This window comes from Rutilus rutilus (assembly GCF_951802725.1).
Source record: "Rutilus rutilus genome assembly, chromosome: 7".
Lineage (NCBI taxonomy): Eukaryota > Metazoa > Chordata > Actinopteri > Cypriniformes > Leuciscidae > Rutilus > Rutilus rutilus.
In genome coordinates this window covers 32036208-32055910 of record NC_140221.1, presented here as the reverse complement: position 1 = coordinate 32055910, position 19703 = coordinate 32036208, and the positions used below count along the sequence as shown (strand labels likewise).

General features: G+C 37.3%; 1 protein-coding gene across 1 annotated transcript in view; it reads right to left on the bottom strand.

Annotated features, from left to right (window-relative positions):
• The window catches only part of tncb (tenascin Cb), a 59988-nt gene extending 47337 nt beyond the window's left edge, over positions 1–12651 (bottom strand). Inside the window, exons 1-2 of the mRNA XM_084412925.1 lie at positions 12480–12651; positions 12042–12236 (exon numbers count right to left, since the gene is read on the bottom strand). The gene's annotated coding sequence lies outside the window, so the exon portion shown is untranslated. The remainder of the gene's footprint in view (positions 1–12041; positions 12237–12479) is intronic.
• Between the last annotated feature and the right edge of the window lie 7052 nt (positions 12652–19703).

Genomic DNA, 19703 nt, shown 5'->3' with positions numbered 1-19703 from the left:
TCTTTCATAAAGAACTGTGTAAATATACCAGGGTTGTGCAAAAGGTAGAATTGAAGAATTTGCTCCCTTTCATTCCACAGGAAGTGGAATTTGAATTGAAATGAGAGGAAAATTAATTGACTGAATAGAGTGGATCTGTGCTCGCCTACTTTTGCAGCAGCCTTGGTTTCTGCATTTTTTTCCCCCATTCATTTTTCCCATAGAGATTAAAAAAAAAAAAACTTAATTTAAGCGTTACAAGCCATGAACCAAACCAACATGCAATTAGATGAATCACAACATTACAAACTTGAAGCATTAAGAAGTATTAAAGAAATCTGACTTTACTTCTTTAATGAGGGAAAGAACTACAGTCCCATGAAGCATTATGAATGACAAAAAAACTATGAATTTAAAAATGTTTATTTATATATATATATATATATATATATATATAGAAACAATATATTTTATGTAAAATATGCAAATATTTAAGTAGTTTGAGAGAGTAGGAAAACTGGCTCTATGTTATTCATAACGCTTTATGGAATTAACAACGTCGTAGCTCACAATAGGTCTGTTTAAAAAAAGTTATTATTCAAAATAGATTTCCCTACGGAGAAAATTAATCTATGGCCTATAAATCTACAAAATAAGGGAACACTTTTTTTCAAACCTTTCAAACAAGTAATGTTTTGAATTCTATTTTAAAAATGTGTTATATGAGTATGAGTTGCATGTATTTTTCTTTGAAGTTCAATTCATTTAATTCTACTTCCATTCAAATTTGAATTGCAACTCTCCGTCATGTTTGCAATTTACACTGGTAAAGGAATTGACTTATATCAGATGCATACTCAGATATATTTGACCCAAGTTGTGAAATGAACATGGAAACTCACAAAACCTCACCATTTGTACTTGGCTCACTCATGTCTTACAAGCAGAGCAAAAAACAGAGCCAAAATCCACTTTTCTTAAAGCCAGTGAAACCATCTAACATCTGTAGATTATTCGTTCTCAATGAGACAGCAAGTTCGAGGAAGTGAACATCTCTGAGGGGCATTAAAACGGGAATCAAAAATGAGAAAGAAGGCTCAGACAGTGAGAAAAAGGAGATCAGAGAGGAAAAGATTCCATGATAAAGTGAAAAGATGTACATGTGAAAGAGCGTGACTGACATTAGAGAGCACCTCGGCAGCTCGGCTCTCACCTCGGCTGTCATCAGCCGTCCCCTCAGACGGGTCTTAGACCTCAACACCACTCGGATCCTAAATTACTCTCCCTCTCTCCTCCGGTTCCCATCATTTCACTTTCCGCCTGTCAGTCAGCACGTGTTCCCGGCTGTCGTTTTAAAATAAGGTCTAGGAAGACGCAGAGGAAAAGTTCAATCAGAACATCCTTATAGGAGATTAACAGAGGTGAATAACTTAAAGTTCAACTATTTTCCTTATAACCCTGTAGCAATGTCTGGGCTTTTTCCCCCCATAAAAAACACACCAAGCTGAGTTGTATAATGGAACTCTGTATTCACTGCTGATTTTAACCCCCTACCCAGCCCATCTAATGACTGGTGCATCCATTTATCTCAATATTCACTCCGTGGCATAAAGGAAGACTGAAGGGGCTAGACTTACAGGGTTCATTCATGTGTGACTGACGTGCACAGCAGACCCCGATTCCATTGTGGGCCGGGATGCAGACGCCTGCAAAGTCCATTAGAGAAAGGGGTGAGCATTGAAATGCGGGGAGAGTATCTCAGAAGGATGAATGGACATGGTGGCCCTCTTGTTTTTGTTTCCGTAACTTCAACTGTGTGTGCCACTAGGCAGTGTTTAAGACAAAGAACACACTGTTTCAGTCTCAAGGTGCAAAAGAGAGGAAGAAGACACAGCGGCACGTACACATTCTTCTGCGACTGCTGAAAGAGTCTTATTACTTCCAGAACAATCCCGGAAAACTAGCACATATTAGTATGTAATCATACAGGTAAGTGCAGAGTAATGGTAATATTTAATATGCAGAAGTATCATGACCATGCAAACTGATAAGGAGATTTTTGAGCGAAGAAAACGGTGAGGGGAGTGTATTGATATGTATTTGGTGTATATGTATGCATATGTATGTATAAAATAAAAAGGCTATTTCATATGTGACCCTGGATCACAAAACCAGTCATAAGTAGCACGGGTATATTTGTGGCAATAGCCAACAATACAGTGTATGGGTCAAAATTATCGATTTTTCTTTTATGCCAAAAATCATTAGGATATTAAGTAAGATCAAGTTCCATGAAGATATTTTGCAAATTTCCTACCGTAAATATATAAAACATTTATTTTTGTGAGTGAATGCAGCACAATCGCAAACATAAACGGACAACTTTAAAGGCGATTTTCTTAATGTTTCGATTTTTTTGCATCTTCTGATTCCATATTTTCAAATAGTTGTATCTCGACCAAATATGGTCCTATCCTAACAAACCATACATCAATGAAAAGCTTATTTATTCAGCTTTCAGATTATGTATACATATTGTATACAAATTGAGCCATGTGACTGGTTTTGTGGTCCAGGGTCACATATATGTAAAACTGTTCACTATGAAGAAGCATAATTAGCATTAATTTGACAAATTATCAGCAACCACCATGATAAATAAATCCCACCATGCAGGATTAAACTGAACATCTATACTGGTCTGCATGACCTCCCATCGGTTAGCACTGCAAAATCACAACCCTTTACAAAACATCAATGAGACATCTGTATTCAACCAGAAAAGGTAAGGCATGGATATACATAGTGCCGCATTTCACGGTCAGTCTCACGTATAAAGGGTTTCAGCCCTGGCTCAATGCTCTGATCGTGCCCTAAGAGAATTAGAACAACGTCTATATGAGAGATTCTGAGATGTCTATATGGGCTCATCCAGTCCCAGCATGACATGCAATACGGATCAGATAGAGATCGCTCAATGTCTTTTTGTGTGCAATAAATTCATGCCTGCACTCAATCTCCCCCTCACAAAAACAATCACCTGCATTGTGAAAGCATTTATACTAGTAAAAGCTCCTTTAAATATTACCAACCACAATGACCTAAGACCCCTCCACTCCTCTTGTTACCATTACCCACTATCACCTACATTGATGATTGAGAGAGTGTCTCTACCCACTGTCCCCCTCTCTCCACAGCCCTGGTTGAGACAATTTTATCACGATCCCTCCTCTTGAGACTGGCATATGGTAGCACCATACTGGCCGTCTGTGATGTGCCCTGCTATTGACACACAGAGTTATTATTGCCTCCTGGGAGCTCTTAAAGCAGTGGCAGTAAACACATCTCCATGCTCTATTAATCTGCTGGTATGATTGCTTGTGTTTGTGCAAAAACCAGAATGCACACGAACACCATACATGCACGCAACTATAGCAATGTGCAGATTTACATATTAAGATGATTAGGGGACAACAAACTATTTTTTCTTTATTTTTAGGGTTATTTTAATGATATACTGTTTTGTATCCACTCCAGTTGTTGTTCTATCCTCCTACAAGAAAGCCATTGTCTGTATATTTAGCTAATTTCCATTTGACATTTAGACCTTGAGAAATGAAAAAAATATATATTTTTATGTTGGCGAAAAGAAAACACTCTTCCATTTATCCTCATCCAAAGGATTAAAGCGCAGCAGAGACACTTTAAGCCTGTGTGTGAACCTGCATATATATATATATATATACACACACACACACACACACACACACACAAGATGCCCCCTGTTATAGAACAAAATGTCAAATATAAATGTGACCCTGCATGGACCACAAAACCAGTCACATGGGTAAAAAAATTTAAATTGAGATTTATACATCATCTGAAAGCTGAATAAATAAGCTTTGCATTGATGTTAGGATAGGACCATATTTGGCTGAGATACAATTATTTGAAAATCTGGAATCTGAGGGTGCAAAAAAATCGAAACATTAAGAAAATCGCCTTTAAAGTTGTCCATTTATGTTTGCGATTGTGCTGCATTCACTCACAAAAATAAATGTTTTATATATTTACGGTAGGAAATTTACAAAATATCTTCATGGAATATGATCTTTACTTAATATCCTTATGATTTTTGGCATAAAAGAAAAATCTATAATTTTGACCCATACGATGTATTGTTGGCTATTGCCACAAATATACCCATGCTACTTGTGACTGGTTTTGTCATCCAGGGTCACAAATGTAAAAAAATGGCTAATAATAAGAAATGTTTATCAAGCACCAAATCGGTATATTAGAATTATTTCTGAAGGAGCATTTGACACTGAAGCCTGGAGTAATGGCTGCTGAAAATTCAGCTTTACCACCACTGGAATACATTTTAAAATGTAATAAAACAGAAACAGTTATAGGACAGGATATTGCACAATATTACTGTTTTATCATATTTTTGATCAAATGCAGCCTTTGTGAGCACAAAAGACTTATTTCAAAAACACTATGGGTGATTAAATGTGTGCCAACGTACTCACTGAAGTGTTGTCTAATTAAGATGCACACATGTACACACACAAGTGCTACTTTTCACTAAGATATTCTTAGAAGCAATTTTCTCAGAAGTTTGACCAGAAGGTTTTTCTGTAAGATAGTACGGTATCTTAAAGCACATAAGTAGATTTGACACTTCTTGTCATTTCAATTCATTAACACCTCATCCATACACAAATTTTAAACTGTCATATGGCTTCTGCAGAAACTTATTTTTAACTTCAGAGCGAAAGAGCCATATTATTAGACAAAAGAGTTGGTTTAATCTTATCGATCTATCTTACTGAATCTGTTTGATGTAGTTGAGGAGCATGATCATATGAGTATATGTTGACACACTCCTGACCCAGCTGGACGCATCACCTTTTCCAAGACTTCCATGTCTAATCTCTGTGGAGAAAAGGCTATTTGTCCAGGCCATTACCCAGACCATAACACTAAGCTACCTCATCCAGTAGGCATGAGTCACCACCTTCTCATTTTCTTTCTTTCTGGATTTCTTTCAATGGACTAAACACTTTAATGATTGATTTGCTGCCGTTGCAATCTTCATGTCTGGTCAGGTCTAACCATCAGATGAAGGATAACTTTTCAGGAGACACTCAGAAAATGACCTCACTGTTTCAGTCTTCTAGAGGAAAGCTGAGGAGGTTGTGCTCTTTTTGTCATTGGGAAAAAAGCAAGAATCCAAGCCATGCTAAATCCTATTTGTCCTCTAGGGCAGACAGGCTTCTCTGATTACTACCGGACCAGGCCAGTGTCTGGCCATTTTGCACAGCTGAATGGTGGATTGGAAAGAAAGCCTTGGATGAGGCAACACAGACACTAAACACTAAAGCCACAGAGCCAAGAACATGCCCGAACAGCTGCTGCACGTCTCCGGACCACAGCTCTACATCATTTGGTCCTTGATACGTGTTTTTTTCCTCATTAAATAAATAAATAATTAAATTAATAACACTTTTGAAAAAAATTATGTATTATCTCACAAGTCACACATATTGCCTAATAAAAGCTGTTTTATTGTATATGGAGTAGCTGCCTCATGCTGGCAGCCATTTTAAGATCACATGACCAGCCAAATACTACTAACTTTATCTTGATACACTCTCAGACAAAATTATACAAAAGCTGTCACTGGGATGATACCCCTTAAAAAGGTTCTAAAATGTACACTTTTGGTACCAATATGAGGTACTAATATGCAATCTTTAGGAACAAAAGTGTAGCTTTTGAAATCATTCAAAAACCTGAAACCATTTCCTTTTCATAATTTGCTGCAAAGTGGCAGCATAAATCCATATTAACCAGAGCATAATAAACACACACACAAAAAAAAACCCCAGCTCATTGGGAATTATATTATGTTTCATGATATTTCATGACACTTTCAAAGTGAAATGTATAGTGAGTGGATCTAAAATCACATTCAGTTTGATCCAAAAAATATTAACTTGAATCTGGCAATGCTTTATTATGTTGGTTGTTGTAGTATTGCACCAGTTAGGAAATTTTTTGGTGTGTGGCGCTAAAAGGTTTATGTTTTATTGCATTTAGAAAATAACATACCACTTACCAATAACCCTACCCTAAACCAACCGATAGAGTTAGCAAAAGCAAACGTGAGATAAAAACATTTAATGAAGCAACTATGCCATTTTAGCTTGCTTCTACAATTCTTTGAACAGTTTTATGTGGCTATTTCATGGAGCTAGTTATTCATTTACAAAGTAAACCATGCACTATGGTAAAAGTGTTTTGCCGTATTGTGCAAGGAACGATGGAAAAATAAATCTTTATTAAACCATAATCTGCCACGCAATCATATTTTGTGTGAAAAGGAACAAAAGTTTTTTGTGTTTTACTGCCACTAGTGTTCATTTCAGCCGGACACTGTAAATTGTATGGTTATGTAAAAGTTTTTTGAAGTTTTAATACAATTTAAGTAAGAAGCACATATTTCCAATGAGCCTATATTGAAAAAAAAAAATACTTAAATACTGAGTGCTCATGTACTGGAACACTATTCTGTCACAGTTTGAGCTTAAAGTTACAGTCTCACATGATCGTTTGGAATATCTTGCAAGTATCAGGAGTTCACCTGTTTCCCATGGACAGTTCTCATCTTCAGCAGAAGTTCCTTCTGTCTTGTTTGTGAAGTGACAGAATGGTCATCTGCTACTCAAGAGCGTCTGAGAGAGTATGATGTCAGAATGCTTAAACACGGTCTCATGGATCTGGAGCGCTGAGTGTCGTTGAGCATCGATGAGCCTGTTTTTAGCAACACAGCAGACTAAATAATGCCACTGGTTGTTGTGAAGAATGAAAAGGAGCTGGCACTGATACTCTTCATCTGGCACTGGATCCTATGGCAGAATGTTTCGCTCTCTCAGAGAGAAGAAAAGGTCTTCAAGAGACCCTAGCTGTAAATAACACTCAATCACTCAAAAACTCAATTTCTTCACATTTTAGTGAAAGAAAAACAATTTTATTGAGCTTAGAGGAGTTGGACGCATTACCTGTCTATTCTGATGGCTAATCTTCCTCTCGTCAAAACAAACGGCCACAGCAAAAAGTGCAGTGGAAGGTGTTTTTTCCCTCATCCTTTGGTCATTAATTGGGTGCCAAGTGCACTTGACTGTGGAAAGATGAAGCTCTCTCTCCATGGACACTGTGTTCAATTCGGGGGAGCTAAGGCCAAATGAGTTTTGTTTGTGCCAGAGCCCAGTGGGGAGCAGCAGGACAGCTGGGTAGTGTGTATTCTGTGTGTTTTCAGTTGCTGTAGTTGGCCGTTATGTGTCACGCAAGCTCAGCTCACAACCCTTTTTAGCCCCATTTCAGGAGCCAAGATTGGCATGTCATCAAAGAACGGACATTTCATTGTGGAAGTTTAGTCTCATACAGTATCTTACAAGGAAGCCAAGAGTGTTGTTCATAGAGACTGAAACAAAACAAAACAAACAGCCTGAGAATGGTCAAGATATTTGAGAAGCGCAAAAGGTTTTCATATTTGTTTTTAGCGAGGGATTATTTACGTATCAAGCAAACTTGAGTTTAACTTGAGAGCATAACCTCTCTGATTATTTTTGTAAACTATGCCTGCTATGGACTGCTGTCTATAGACCTGACAAGTGCTCACTTAGCAGTGCAACATTTAAACTCAAGCGTATTTGCTTTTTTCTACAAAGAATCCTCTGTCCAAACAGGCTCCTGTCACTTTACAGCTTTTAAGAGCAATTATATTCTTGATCCTGGCAACTAGAACCATCCCATTAGGGTTAGTTTACAAAAAGAAGCCTTTGGCAGTCAGGGAAGAGGTCTGGACAGTTATAAACAGGAGTCATGGAGCCAAAACATTCATTTAACACAATACAACGGACTATCCTTTAAATCAAAGGATGCTATTAAGGCTGCTCAGAAGTTACAGGGATGATAAACAACTGAATACTGAATATAACTCTAAACACTTAATATTGTGGTTTGTAAAACTTTCAAAAGGTGTCTTCTGTCTCAACAACTCGGTTACAAAACTACATGGTCTGCATCACCAATCTTGTCTTTTCTGGTTCAGCAAAACCTATCATTACATTCTTCACTCAATGATTTCCACTGAAACTTTTGCTTAATGCATCACTTGACAAAGAAGTATAAAGCAAGGTAGTAATTTCTCATACAGCAAACCTGTACCTTATAAGCAGGATAGGGGGAAAGCACGGGGGCGATGAAAGGTGCAATATCCATAATTAGCAAGTTAAAATATAATCTATAATTAATTTTAAAGCCTGTTATTCTGGCTTATATAAATGTGTGGTAATTTGGGCTGGTGAATCAGGTAACATGCTGCAGGAAGAATTAAAGAAACAGTTTGCATTAAAAGATAGAATGATATACATTGTTCATAGTCAACAGTAGATGTCAAGTTCCAAAAAGGGGAAAAAACCCTAAAAGTTTCATATGATAGCTTTTTGTGAGCAAAATTTTTTTTTTTTTTGTGAGTCTCATGGACTATCATGTTTTTTTCAGTCCTTTTTAGAGCAGATGTGGGCACTATAAATTGTCCTTGCTATGCAGATTTGGAACAACATGAGTGTGAATAAATGATGACAGTTTGTTTATTTATGTGTGGACTGGCCCTTTAAGAAGCTTCATTTTCCTCATTGTGCTTGAGGTTTATTGTGTGCAGAAATGTAGACTAATTATCTTTCATTTAAAATACAATAAACCAAATGCTCAACATGCTCAGAGAAATGATAAAAGATGAAGAAAAGCCATTAACACAACGATAGGGCAAACAGCCTGCAATGATACCCACTACTCTCCTGGCATGAGTTCCTCTCCCTGTCAACAGAGTGTAACCTGTATTCTTGCCAAGGTAATTCAGGAGCAATTCTGCAATCAAATACCTCGGAAAGCCGCTCTTGGCAAGACACTATCCGCAGTGCCTCTGTCTCTCGCAGCACATTGTTTTGCTTGTTATCTTTGGACAGCCATGATGCTCATGGGGTTCCTTAGTGAATTTTAGCCACCATCTCATCTCATATATTCTCGTTAAGCTCGGTAAATACTAACAGGAGGACAAAATCTCCATCATATCTGGTAGCACTTAGATAGGAAGCTGGTTAGCCTTTAAATCACACTCTCTTTTCTTTGAACACTCATCATTAACAGCTTTCCTTGGTTCGCATATAAAAGTTTACTTTTCAGAGGCGGTACGAGAACACACTCGCACATGTAGATCATTGTTTGTGACAGCTCAGAGGCTTATTCAATATTTGCAATGTCCTAGCCTTCCGTTTCTATTGGTAACTGAAATGGGTGCACTCTTACAAATAGGAAAGTATATCTTGTTGAAGGTTTGTTATTTCTGAAACAAGCACTAACTTATTCTTTACCAAGGTATACAAGATAATACATATAAATCATGCCAATATGATTTAACTTACCAAGGTTCAAAGATTCTAATGTCTTTTTGATTAGGGGAAACCAGGTGTGTTGTAACACCATGTATTTAGCCAGAAGGAAATGAGCTACATGAATGAAATCACTGTCATACATTACCATGTCTATATGTAAAAATATAAAGGATTCACAAGAGAGAAAAAAAAAATATATATATATATATATTGATTGAGGTAAATCTAATCTGCGTAGGCTGTCAATGGAGAAACAGAAAGCTCTCAGATTTCATTAAACATCTTCATTTGTGTTCTGAAGATGAACGAACGTCTTATGGGTTTGGAACGTCATGAGGGTGAGTAATTAATGACAGAAGTTTCATTTTTGGGTGAACTAACCCTTTAAGGTTGCAGTGACTCATAATGATTAAGCATGCAGCTCTGAATTTAGAATTTAGCTTGTGAACTTCACATTTGAATGGAAAACTACTAGCCTTTCCACTCCTGGACCAGAACATCACCACATCCTTCATGATGTCATACACAAATCAGCAACGTGAGCACAATGAATTATGCTGAACTTCAAAGTAGGTGTGTTCTGGTTTGTGGTTTTAAGTATCTCCAACACAGCTGCCTTTAAGCCTAATGAAATACATCAAACCGTACCCTGTAAGCTTTTGAGATCTGAAATCAATCCAACACAAAGGAAGCCACAAAATAATTTCCACTTGTTGGTTTGTTAGAATAGTTTAAGCCAAGTATCCATAGAATCACACAGCAACACTCTATCCATAACACAAACTCTGCAGTGTAAAGGCAACTTTGAGCCTGATTCAACAAGTAACAACACCACTAATAAAGGGGTTGATAATCACAACCAGTCCATCTTTGCGTGCAAAGTCCTTAAAGATTTTGAGCTGTCTAAAAAGCTTCATGTCCCTCCTCACCCTTTAATCCCACGTCCAGACAGACTGATTCTAGTTCAGAAAAAGGCACAGCCTTTGCTCATCCTCGCACTGCAGCACCATGGGATCTGAGTCCACTATAATGGATAAAGTGTGCAGTGAGATTATCTAACCAATGAAAACCAGCACCTGTAAATGTGCATGTGACATGTACAGAATCAAGCAGTGCCTTTCAACTAATGATGAGCACAACATTTGTAATGTAAAACAATTGAAAATCAACATGAATATTAGAATTCCTTTGTATGTGAGACTATTTCTTAGAACAGTATTATTTTTGTTAACAAAAACTAAACTAAAAAATATATAAATAAAAATAACTGGGACATTTTTAACTAAATTACATTTTAATGACTGCAAAACTAAATTAAAATATATTTTGATACATGGTAAAAAACTAAAAATGCATTAAACATGAAAATGCTACTATATAGATATACAATTGTGAAATTGTTAAAATCATACCAGTTAGCGCATTAACTTTGGCAGTTCTAAAATACTAAAACTAAAATAAAACTGAATAAACTAAAACCAACAATAACACAAACAAAAACTGTTCACAAAAAAAAAAAACTTAAATATCTCAAATTCATTTTATGCCTCTAAATACTAAAACATTGATTATTTATAGTTTTGATTTTCAATGTGGCCTTAGACTCCCACTAAACCTACAGTACACCATTGCAGTCATTAATATGTCTGTGGTGCTCTGTTTTCATTTTAAACTACATCTAGGTGCAGTCTTCCTGACCTTTACTGCAAAGCCTTCTCTATAAAACCAAATGCCAACAATGCCACTTCATTGTTAAAACAGAATACCAAAGAATGTGATTCCCTACCCTATCATTTAGTTTTTCGCTCTCTCTTGCCTTCCTCCAACACCAGATAAAAGCGTTAAGAGGCAAGTCTCTTTGTTTGCAGTAGATTTTTATTTACAGGACATGCATAAGACCAGGATTCAATATCAGTCCTGAGCATGCCTGGAATCCTTATGGGAGCTCAAGCCATCTCCCTTCTGTCATCTCTTTCCTCATCTATCCTCACTTCCCACTATGCGCAATTCCTTCAGAGATTGACCCACATCTTCACAGTAGCACTGTGTAATCACCATGGAGTGCGTGTCAGTCTTTCTGTGATTTACAGTCAGCATTATACACTAAATACATTCAGAGCTTTCAAAATATTCCCTCAGAGATGTTGCATGCATTACTGATCAGAGGGCTTTTTAATCTTATTATCCAGGTCAAGAGGGGGGAGAAGTGAGCAGAACCCTGGCCAAATCCAACAAGAACACTTGAAATGTATGAAAACAGAGTGCTGCTTAATTTTAGATGGGTATAGATCAATACTTCATATGGGTGTGTATAGGCTTTTGGGATTTTTTTTTCTGTCAGGTTAAATTTCACAAGAAAATGGGTAAATGAAAACGAAATAAATATTTGATGAAGCATCTTATTGCTTTGTTGTGAAAACGATATAAACAGAGAGATCTCATGAGGTTGAAAACCAATTAATTTCTGGATTATCAGAAAGCTTGTATATTGAACACACTATTTTACTGAAATTTTGGAGAATGCATTGAATCCTAAGGGCAATAATACAAATCAAACACAGTTTCCCACAAAACACATAGTATAGTAATAAAACGTACCTTTTTAGATGGGAATAAAGTTGATCATTGCTCGTCTTCTATTGTCAGAAGGTTGCTGCTGATCTGCTGGTGGTTCCCCTGAGAAGTGAGACAGATGACAGTGGGGACACCTGCTTGAGTATAAGTCCCCAGTCCCCTCAACAGCTTTAGGCCCACAGGATCAGACGCCTGCCCCACAAATAGAGCTCAACCCATCTGCAAATATGGGACCAAATATTTGTCAAATACCTTTGTTTTTTGTATTTTTGTGTCTCTATGATATGCTTAATGCAATTTCAAAATGAGAAAAGGATTGCTTTGTATCCTTACACACCAGAAGTGATGTGTCAATCAGAATGGTTAATGCACAAGATTAAGAACCAGCAGTAAATTGTGGTGAATTCTCCATTAGTCTGGATGAGGAGTTTAAACAAATCCAAGGAGCTTATAGTATCTTACCAATGGTTTATTTTCGGGGTTTGTGGGGGGTGGGTGAGGAAGCTTCATTCTCAAGACACCAAGCCATCTGTTTGCTCGTTTTCCTGGTGGGTCCATATCTAGACCAGAGTGATTGATTGACAGCTCTGTAATCCAAACCTTCTTTTTCCACTTGTGAGGTCCACATATAAACCTGTAAATTTCATGAAGATGCAGTATCTTATACAAGCATGTCTCTGGATTTCAACCATTTATGAAAATGAATGGCTGCACATTTCAGGGCATATGGAATACAAGAATGTAAAGTGTATTAGACTGCCTACTTCTAATTAGATCTTTATGAAGATGTATTGCATTGATGTATTTTCACACCATGATAACTTATAAGAGTTACACAGCTAATGTGGTTTGCCTTATGTATTTTAATTCAGTGCAAAAATCTCACTGGTGACATTTTAGTAATGATTGTGCAGTAGGGGCCAAATTAAATGTATCCATTTCAATTCTCAGCAATTCAATTTTAATGAAAGTTGTCCTCATTGAGCTGTCCTCTAAGAACTTTATGAAAGTAAATGCTCTCTCTCTCTCTCTCTCTCTCTCTCTCTCTCTCTCTCTCTCTCTCTCTCTCTCTCTCTCTCTCTCTCTCTCTCTCTCTCTCTCTCTCTCTCTCTCTCTCTCTCTCTCTCTCTCTCTCTCTCTCTCTCTCTCTCTCTCTCTCTGTTCAGGTCATCAACCAATTGGTGTTGTACTGCATGACAAATAATGGCCTGGTTAACCCTGGGAGCCATTCTATGAACTGAAAGGAACCATTAGGAATTACACTCAGAAAAAATAATCTGGTTGATGTACTTGTATCAAATTGGCAATCATAAAACATATGCTTACTGTAACTGAGTCGTATTAGACAATATGACAACAGATAAAAAAAATGTATATGCCAATTAAATTTAGGCCAATACGTTATTCTGGAAAGTTTTTAAGCCCCAGTGTGTTGTTCTTTGGGGTTGTGTCCTGCTCTGGATTCAAATCATATTTAGAGGGCAGCCATTTTGCAATCTGCCACGACAGATGGCTGTTTGTAAAAATAAATAACCTGTCCCCTTCCCTACACATGTTTCGAGACAGATCCAAGAGAAACCAGCCAAATCAAAGTCTTGCACAATCTATGACGTCCCTCCCAAGGCGAATGACAATTTAACACATTTTCATCTGAGAACATCCAGAACGACAGTCACCCCTCTCTCACTTAACTTAAAAAATTAAAGGAATAATCACTGACTTAATTACTTTTGTTACTAAAGTTCCTAATTTATGTTCCTATAGCTCAATTGGTAAAGCATGGAGCTTTACCAAACTGATGATACGTATCTTCCAAATACATTTGGACAAAATAGTCAAATCCATAAACGTAACACAAACATAGTTGGTAAATGTTGTACTTGGCTAAGCAACCATCATGAACACAAAAAAGGGGAACCTGGGAAAAAAAATTGTTCAGCTTTTCAATTCTCTCACCAAACTTTACCAACAGATACATCACTGCCTGTGTTGGAGGACATATCTATTACACCAGTTTTCAAAGCTTCTCAGTTTCCCGAAGCTATACCCTTGATGTGGGGTAAGAGGCTTTAGTTTATTCTTTGAGTAAAATTTTTTTTCCAAAATCCTTTTTGAAACAAAATGTCCATTAGAAGATCAAAGCTTTCCATGAGCAATGCCAACAAGGTTTACCATTAGTCAAATAAATTCAAAGCCTTTATGGATCATATTCCTTGTTATCTTGCTACTGAATGGAATATCATCCATGAAAACTTTTTAAAATGAAAAGATTTTCTTTCAAAGCCAAATTTTGGATTCCAATTTCCAGCAATTACATGACGGTAACATTCCATTATGCATTTGTTTTTCAATCTCCTGTATCAGCACTAAAATCGCGTCTATCTTGTCTGTCTTTTCTCAAAGCCTTACCAACCTACTTCGACTCTGAGGAGTAACACATAATTCTAATAAACTGCTATCACTGAACCACAGGAGAAGGTTCTTATCTGAAGGGGCCCAGCTTGTATTACAGTCAAGGGTTATTTTTTTTCCACCCTGTGAAAAAGGACCAGATTTCTGTCTTTGTTCAAATGCACCCAACCAAAACTCATAAAGCATCCCTCCCTTGGCCAGTGCATGCCATTTTTCTTATCCTTTCTGAGATTTTATATTTGGTTGCCAAGGGAACAGAGGACACAAGCTCTAAAGGTTACAGATGTTTATAGGATATGAGGTTAAAGCATGCAAATGCACATGCACCCACAATCCTTCAGCTTATTTATGGCAATAAGACCAGATTTTGCACCTGTATAGACGCATGAAGCCCCATGCTCTATAATGTTGGACAGAGTGTCAGCGCAATATGGAAAAATCAGGAGTGACAGCTGCAAAGAGCGAGGTCTATCTCCGAAACTCATGAAAATAAATGAGCTACTGAAATGTGTTTATCTGGAGACTAGGGTACGACTAAACTGATTGAGGATCATTAAGGTCTGAGAGCAGATAGAAAGGGGGAGATTCACTCTATAGTCCACTGGGAATCATATTCATGGCTTCTCTCACCCTTGATCATCCCATTGTAATCACAGCATGAAGGGAAATTCAATCCTGTTCAATTTCAGCTTTTCATTGAGAAATGTCATTAAATGAATGTGTAACAGAGTAACAGACAGGCCTAATTCAAATTAGCTGTAACATTTTGTCTCTCAGAATTGTTTTCATTGTTTCAGATTTAGGTCGCTGCTTCTTTTTTTGAAGCATGCCAAGTCAGTTAGGCCCCCCTTTTATGGAGGTGTATTAGATTATTGCCATTCTATTGTTCATGTCACTCACAGAGTTTTTAATTACTTTTCCTGCTGAGGTCATATTTCATTTAGACATCTCTAAATTGTGCTAACATATTTATGGGAGAATGTTATTGAATATAGCCCACTAACAGAAGTTTATAATAACTGGATTCGGGTATATCAAAGTTAATTGCTTATGATACTGATACAGAATGATACCATTTATGAACATCCATCCATATGCCAGGATCCAAGGTTTTCCAGCAGAACATTTCCAGAGCATAACGCTGCCTCAGCCAGCCTGCCTTCTTCCCATAGTGCATCCTGCTGCCATCTCTTCTCCAGGTAAACACGCTCACGCACCCAGCCATCCAACTGATCTAAAAGAAAATATGATTCATCAGACCAGACAACCTTCTTTGCAAAGTTTCCATTGCAGGCACTTTTGGAGGTGGACAGGGGTCACCATGGGCACTCTGACAGACTGTGTGTCCTGACACCTTTCTATCATGAGCAGCATCAACATTTTGAGCTACAGTAGCTATTCTGTGCGATCCGACCAGACGGACTAGCCTTCGCTCCCCACATGCATCAATAAGCCTTGGGCGCCCATGACCCTGACGCCAGTTCACCTGTTGTCCTTCCTTGCACCATTTTTGGTAGGAACTAACCACTGCATACCAGGAACAGCCCACAAGATATGCCGTTTTGGAGATGCTCTGACCCTGTCTTCTAGCCATCACTATTTGGCCCTTGTCAAAGTCACTCAGATCTTTTAGCTTTTCCATTTGTCCTGCTTCCAACACATGAAATTCAAGAACTGACTGTTTACTTGCAGCTTAATAAATCCCACCTCTTGAGACAGGTACCATTGTAATGATATAATCAATGCTATTCACTTCACATGTCAGTTGTTTTAATGTTGTGGTTGATCAGTGTGTGTGTGTGTGTGTGTGTGTGTGTGTGTGTGTGTGTGTGTGTGTGTGTATATATATATATATATATATATATATATACTGTAAAAAATTCTAACCTCTCCAAGTCAAAATTTTCTAGTGACTGGTCACATCTAAATTTTTAAATTGGCCCAAGTGCAATTCTTGTTGCAATAGTCTGTTAACATTAGCTCAATGAGAAATAATACGTCAGACTAATTGAAAAATTTAGATGTGACCAGTCACTAGAAAATTTTGACTTGGGGATGTTTTTTTTTTTTTTACAGTGTATATATATATGTATATATATATATATATACAGTCTGTATATATATATATATATACAGACCCTTTCCAAAAAATGTGAATATCATGGAAAAGTTTATTTATTTCCATAATTCCATTCAAAACGTTAAACTTCCATAGATTATAGATTCAGGGCCCACAACTTAAACGATTTCAAGTATTTAGTTGTTTATTTGTACATAATTTGGGCTTCCAGCTCATAAAACCCACAAAAACAGGATTTCAAAAAATTTGAATTTAGAAGTGCAGGATTTGCACCTGCCCACACTGCCAAAATAACCAAAACCTGGTTCAATGACCACTGTGTAATTACTGTGTGATTTCATGTAATTTTCAAATTTTTTGAAATCCTGTTTTCGTGGGTTTTATGAGCTGGAAGCCCAAATTATGTACAAATAAACAACTAAATACTTTAAATCGTTTAAGCTGTGGGCCCTGAATCTATAATCTATGGAAGTTTAACGTTTTGAATGGAATTATGGAAATAAATAAACTTTTCCATGATATTCACATTTTTTGGAAAGGGTCTGTATATATATATATATATATATTCATATATATACACACAGTTGTAATCTGCATTATTCAACCCCCATTGCAAATCAGGTTAATTGGCAAAATGTACAGACTTTCAGCTGTTTGCAATGAACATATCAAACAAAAGTAATTGAAATAGATAAACACAACAAATGTCAAGTGGTTTCCCCAAATTTAACTGAAAATGCAACTTTTAATGACTTCTGCAGTCTCAAAATTATTTAACCCCCTGAATAGAATCCCTCACAACAGCACAAATCTGCAAAACAGCTGTCGTCTCAAGCACACCTGATGCAACCAATCAAGGGTTTCATTAGATGCACCAGGTGTGCTTGAGCTAGAACACAATATCTGAACAGGGTAGGTTTGTTGAGCGTCACGTTTGAATGCATGTTAGAAATATGGCTAAGTCAAAAGAATGGTCCAAAAAGTTAAGAGAAGATATCATCGCCCTTCACAAACAAGGAACAGGATACAAAAAAATAGCGAAGGCCCTAAATGTTCCTTGAGACACCGTTGCTGTTGGAAGCATAGTTCGCAAGTTCGAAGTTAAAGGAACAGTGTTTACTCTACCTGGTTGGGGCAGAAAAAGGAAGCTACCAGATTTCTGAGAAGGCAAGTTCAGAAAAACTCTCGAGTGACTGCAAAAGACCTGCAGCAAGACATGGTATAGCAACAGGCACTGAGGTTTCATCTTGAATAGTAAGGCGCGGACTAAACGCATGCGGTTTCCATGCCTGGGGTCTCATTTATAAAACTGTGCGTAGGAACCTTACTAAAAGTGTACGTGCGCCTGAAAGCCAAAAATGGCGTACGCAAAAAAATATTCAGACTTATAAAACCGTTCGTACGCCAGAACCTGCGCAGAATTCACTTTATAAATCCCAGTCAGCGGAAGATTGTGCGCACATGCGTCTCCACCCCGAAATAACCATATATGGAGCTTACAACGCCTAGTTTTACTATGCAGATCCTCATCTGCATATAATTTGCATATGATTATTCATCCACGTGATAACGTTTAACGGTACAAGACACATTACATTAATAAAAATCAAGTAGTTGCCTATCCTTGCCTTGTTTTGAATAGCCTACATAAATCAAATAGTGTAAAATACATTTCAGAGAAAGTTTTTCTCAATCTTTTCCACTGGCCGAATTGTATTTTTAATTGATTTATATTTTTTATGGAAATAGATAGGCCTTGGGCATTATTTGCATGAAACTATTTTCTCAGACAATCTGGTATTATCATGATAAGCAATTATCTCTGTGATTAAAACATTAAAACACAGCACGCCACAGGAAAAGTGTTCAAAAACATCGCATCCACAACAAATATTTCTATTGATTGAATATAAAAAATGTTGTAACTTCGCAGTAATGATTTCATGTTTAAGTGTTTAACTCCATTCATTTGAATGGCATATTTAATCGAAATGTTTATATCAGAAGTAAAACATAGTTTAAATCCTTATTTTATTTATTTAAACTGTTATTTGCGTCAGTTTCACTAAACGACCCAACGCGCTCGCTGGCGCGGACATTTAAAGGAACACTCCACCGTTTTTTTAAATAGGGCTTATTCACTTTCTTTCCTACATTTAGATAGGTGGGCAAATGCATTTTTGTCTCAGTGCATGCATTGTTTTAGTTTGACAGGGTCGGCTCTAGCTTAGCTTAGCATAATGAATGGAATCCTTTGTTGCCAGCTAGCATGTCCTGAGTAAAAGTGACATAAAAAATAAAAAAAACCCACCTAATTTCTTCTTGTGGCCTGCGTATTCACAACAAGTACAAATAGTGATGCAGATTAACACTAGGTGATCTTCTAGGCAGATATTGACTTATATATTAAGGACTATATTAGGGGGAAGCACAGGCGAAGCACTGCTACTTGAGCGTGATATCTCTGCGCCCAAGTAGCAGTGCTTCGCCTGTGCTTCCCCCTAATATAGTCCCAAGTCAGTATCTGCCTAGGAAATCGCCTAGTGTTAATCTGCATCACTATTTGTACTTGTTGTGAATACGCAGGCCACAAGAAGTAATTAGGTGGGTTTTTTATATTTTTTATATCACTTTTACTCAGGACATGCTAGCTGGCAACAAAGGATTCCATTCATTATGCTAAGCTAAGCTAGAGCCGACCCTGTCAAACTAAAACAATGCATGCACTGAGACAAAAATGCATTTGCCCACCTATCTAAATGTAGGAAAGAAGGTGAATAAGCCCTATTTCAAAAAACGGTGGAGTGTTCCTTTAAGAAGGGATGGATATTTGCTTCAAGTGACAGGCTTGGTGAGTGAAATTATATTTGTATATTATCTTTCTGTATATGTTTAATTTTCTTTAGATTTTCTGTCTAAAAGTGACCAAAAAGTCATTTAACTCCAGCTCACCATCGGTGTCGCCAAACTTCTCCATCTCCAAAACGTTCGTACGCATGGGTCAGAGTTTGCGTGCAGGTGCGCAAATTTTCCCGTCAAGTTTGTTTTTATAAATCACAACTTATGCTTCGGAAGTGGCGTACGCCTCTTTCAGGGCCTGTTTTGTGCGTACGCAACGGTTATAAATGAGGCCCCAGAACTCCAAGACGTACACCATTACTGACCCAAAAGCACAAGAGGAAATCCTAGGTGAA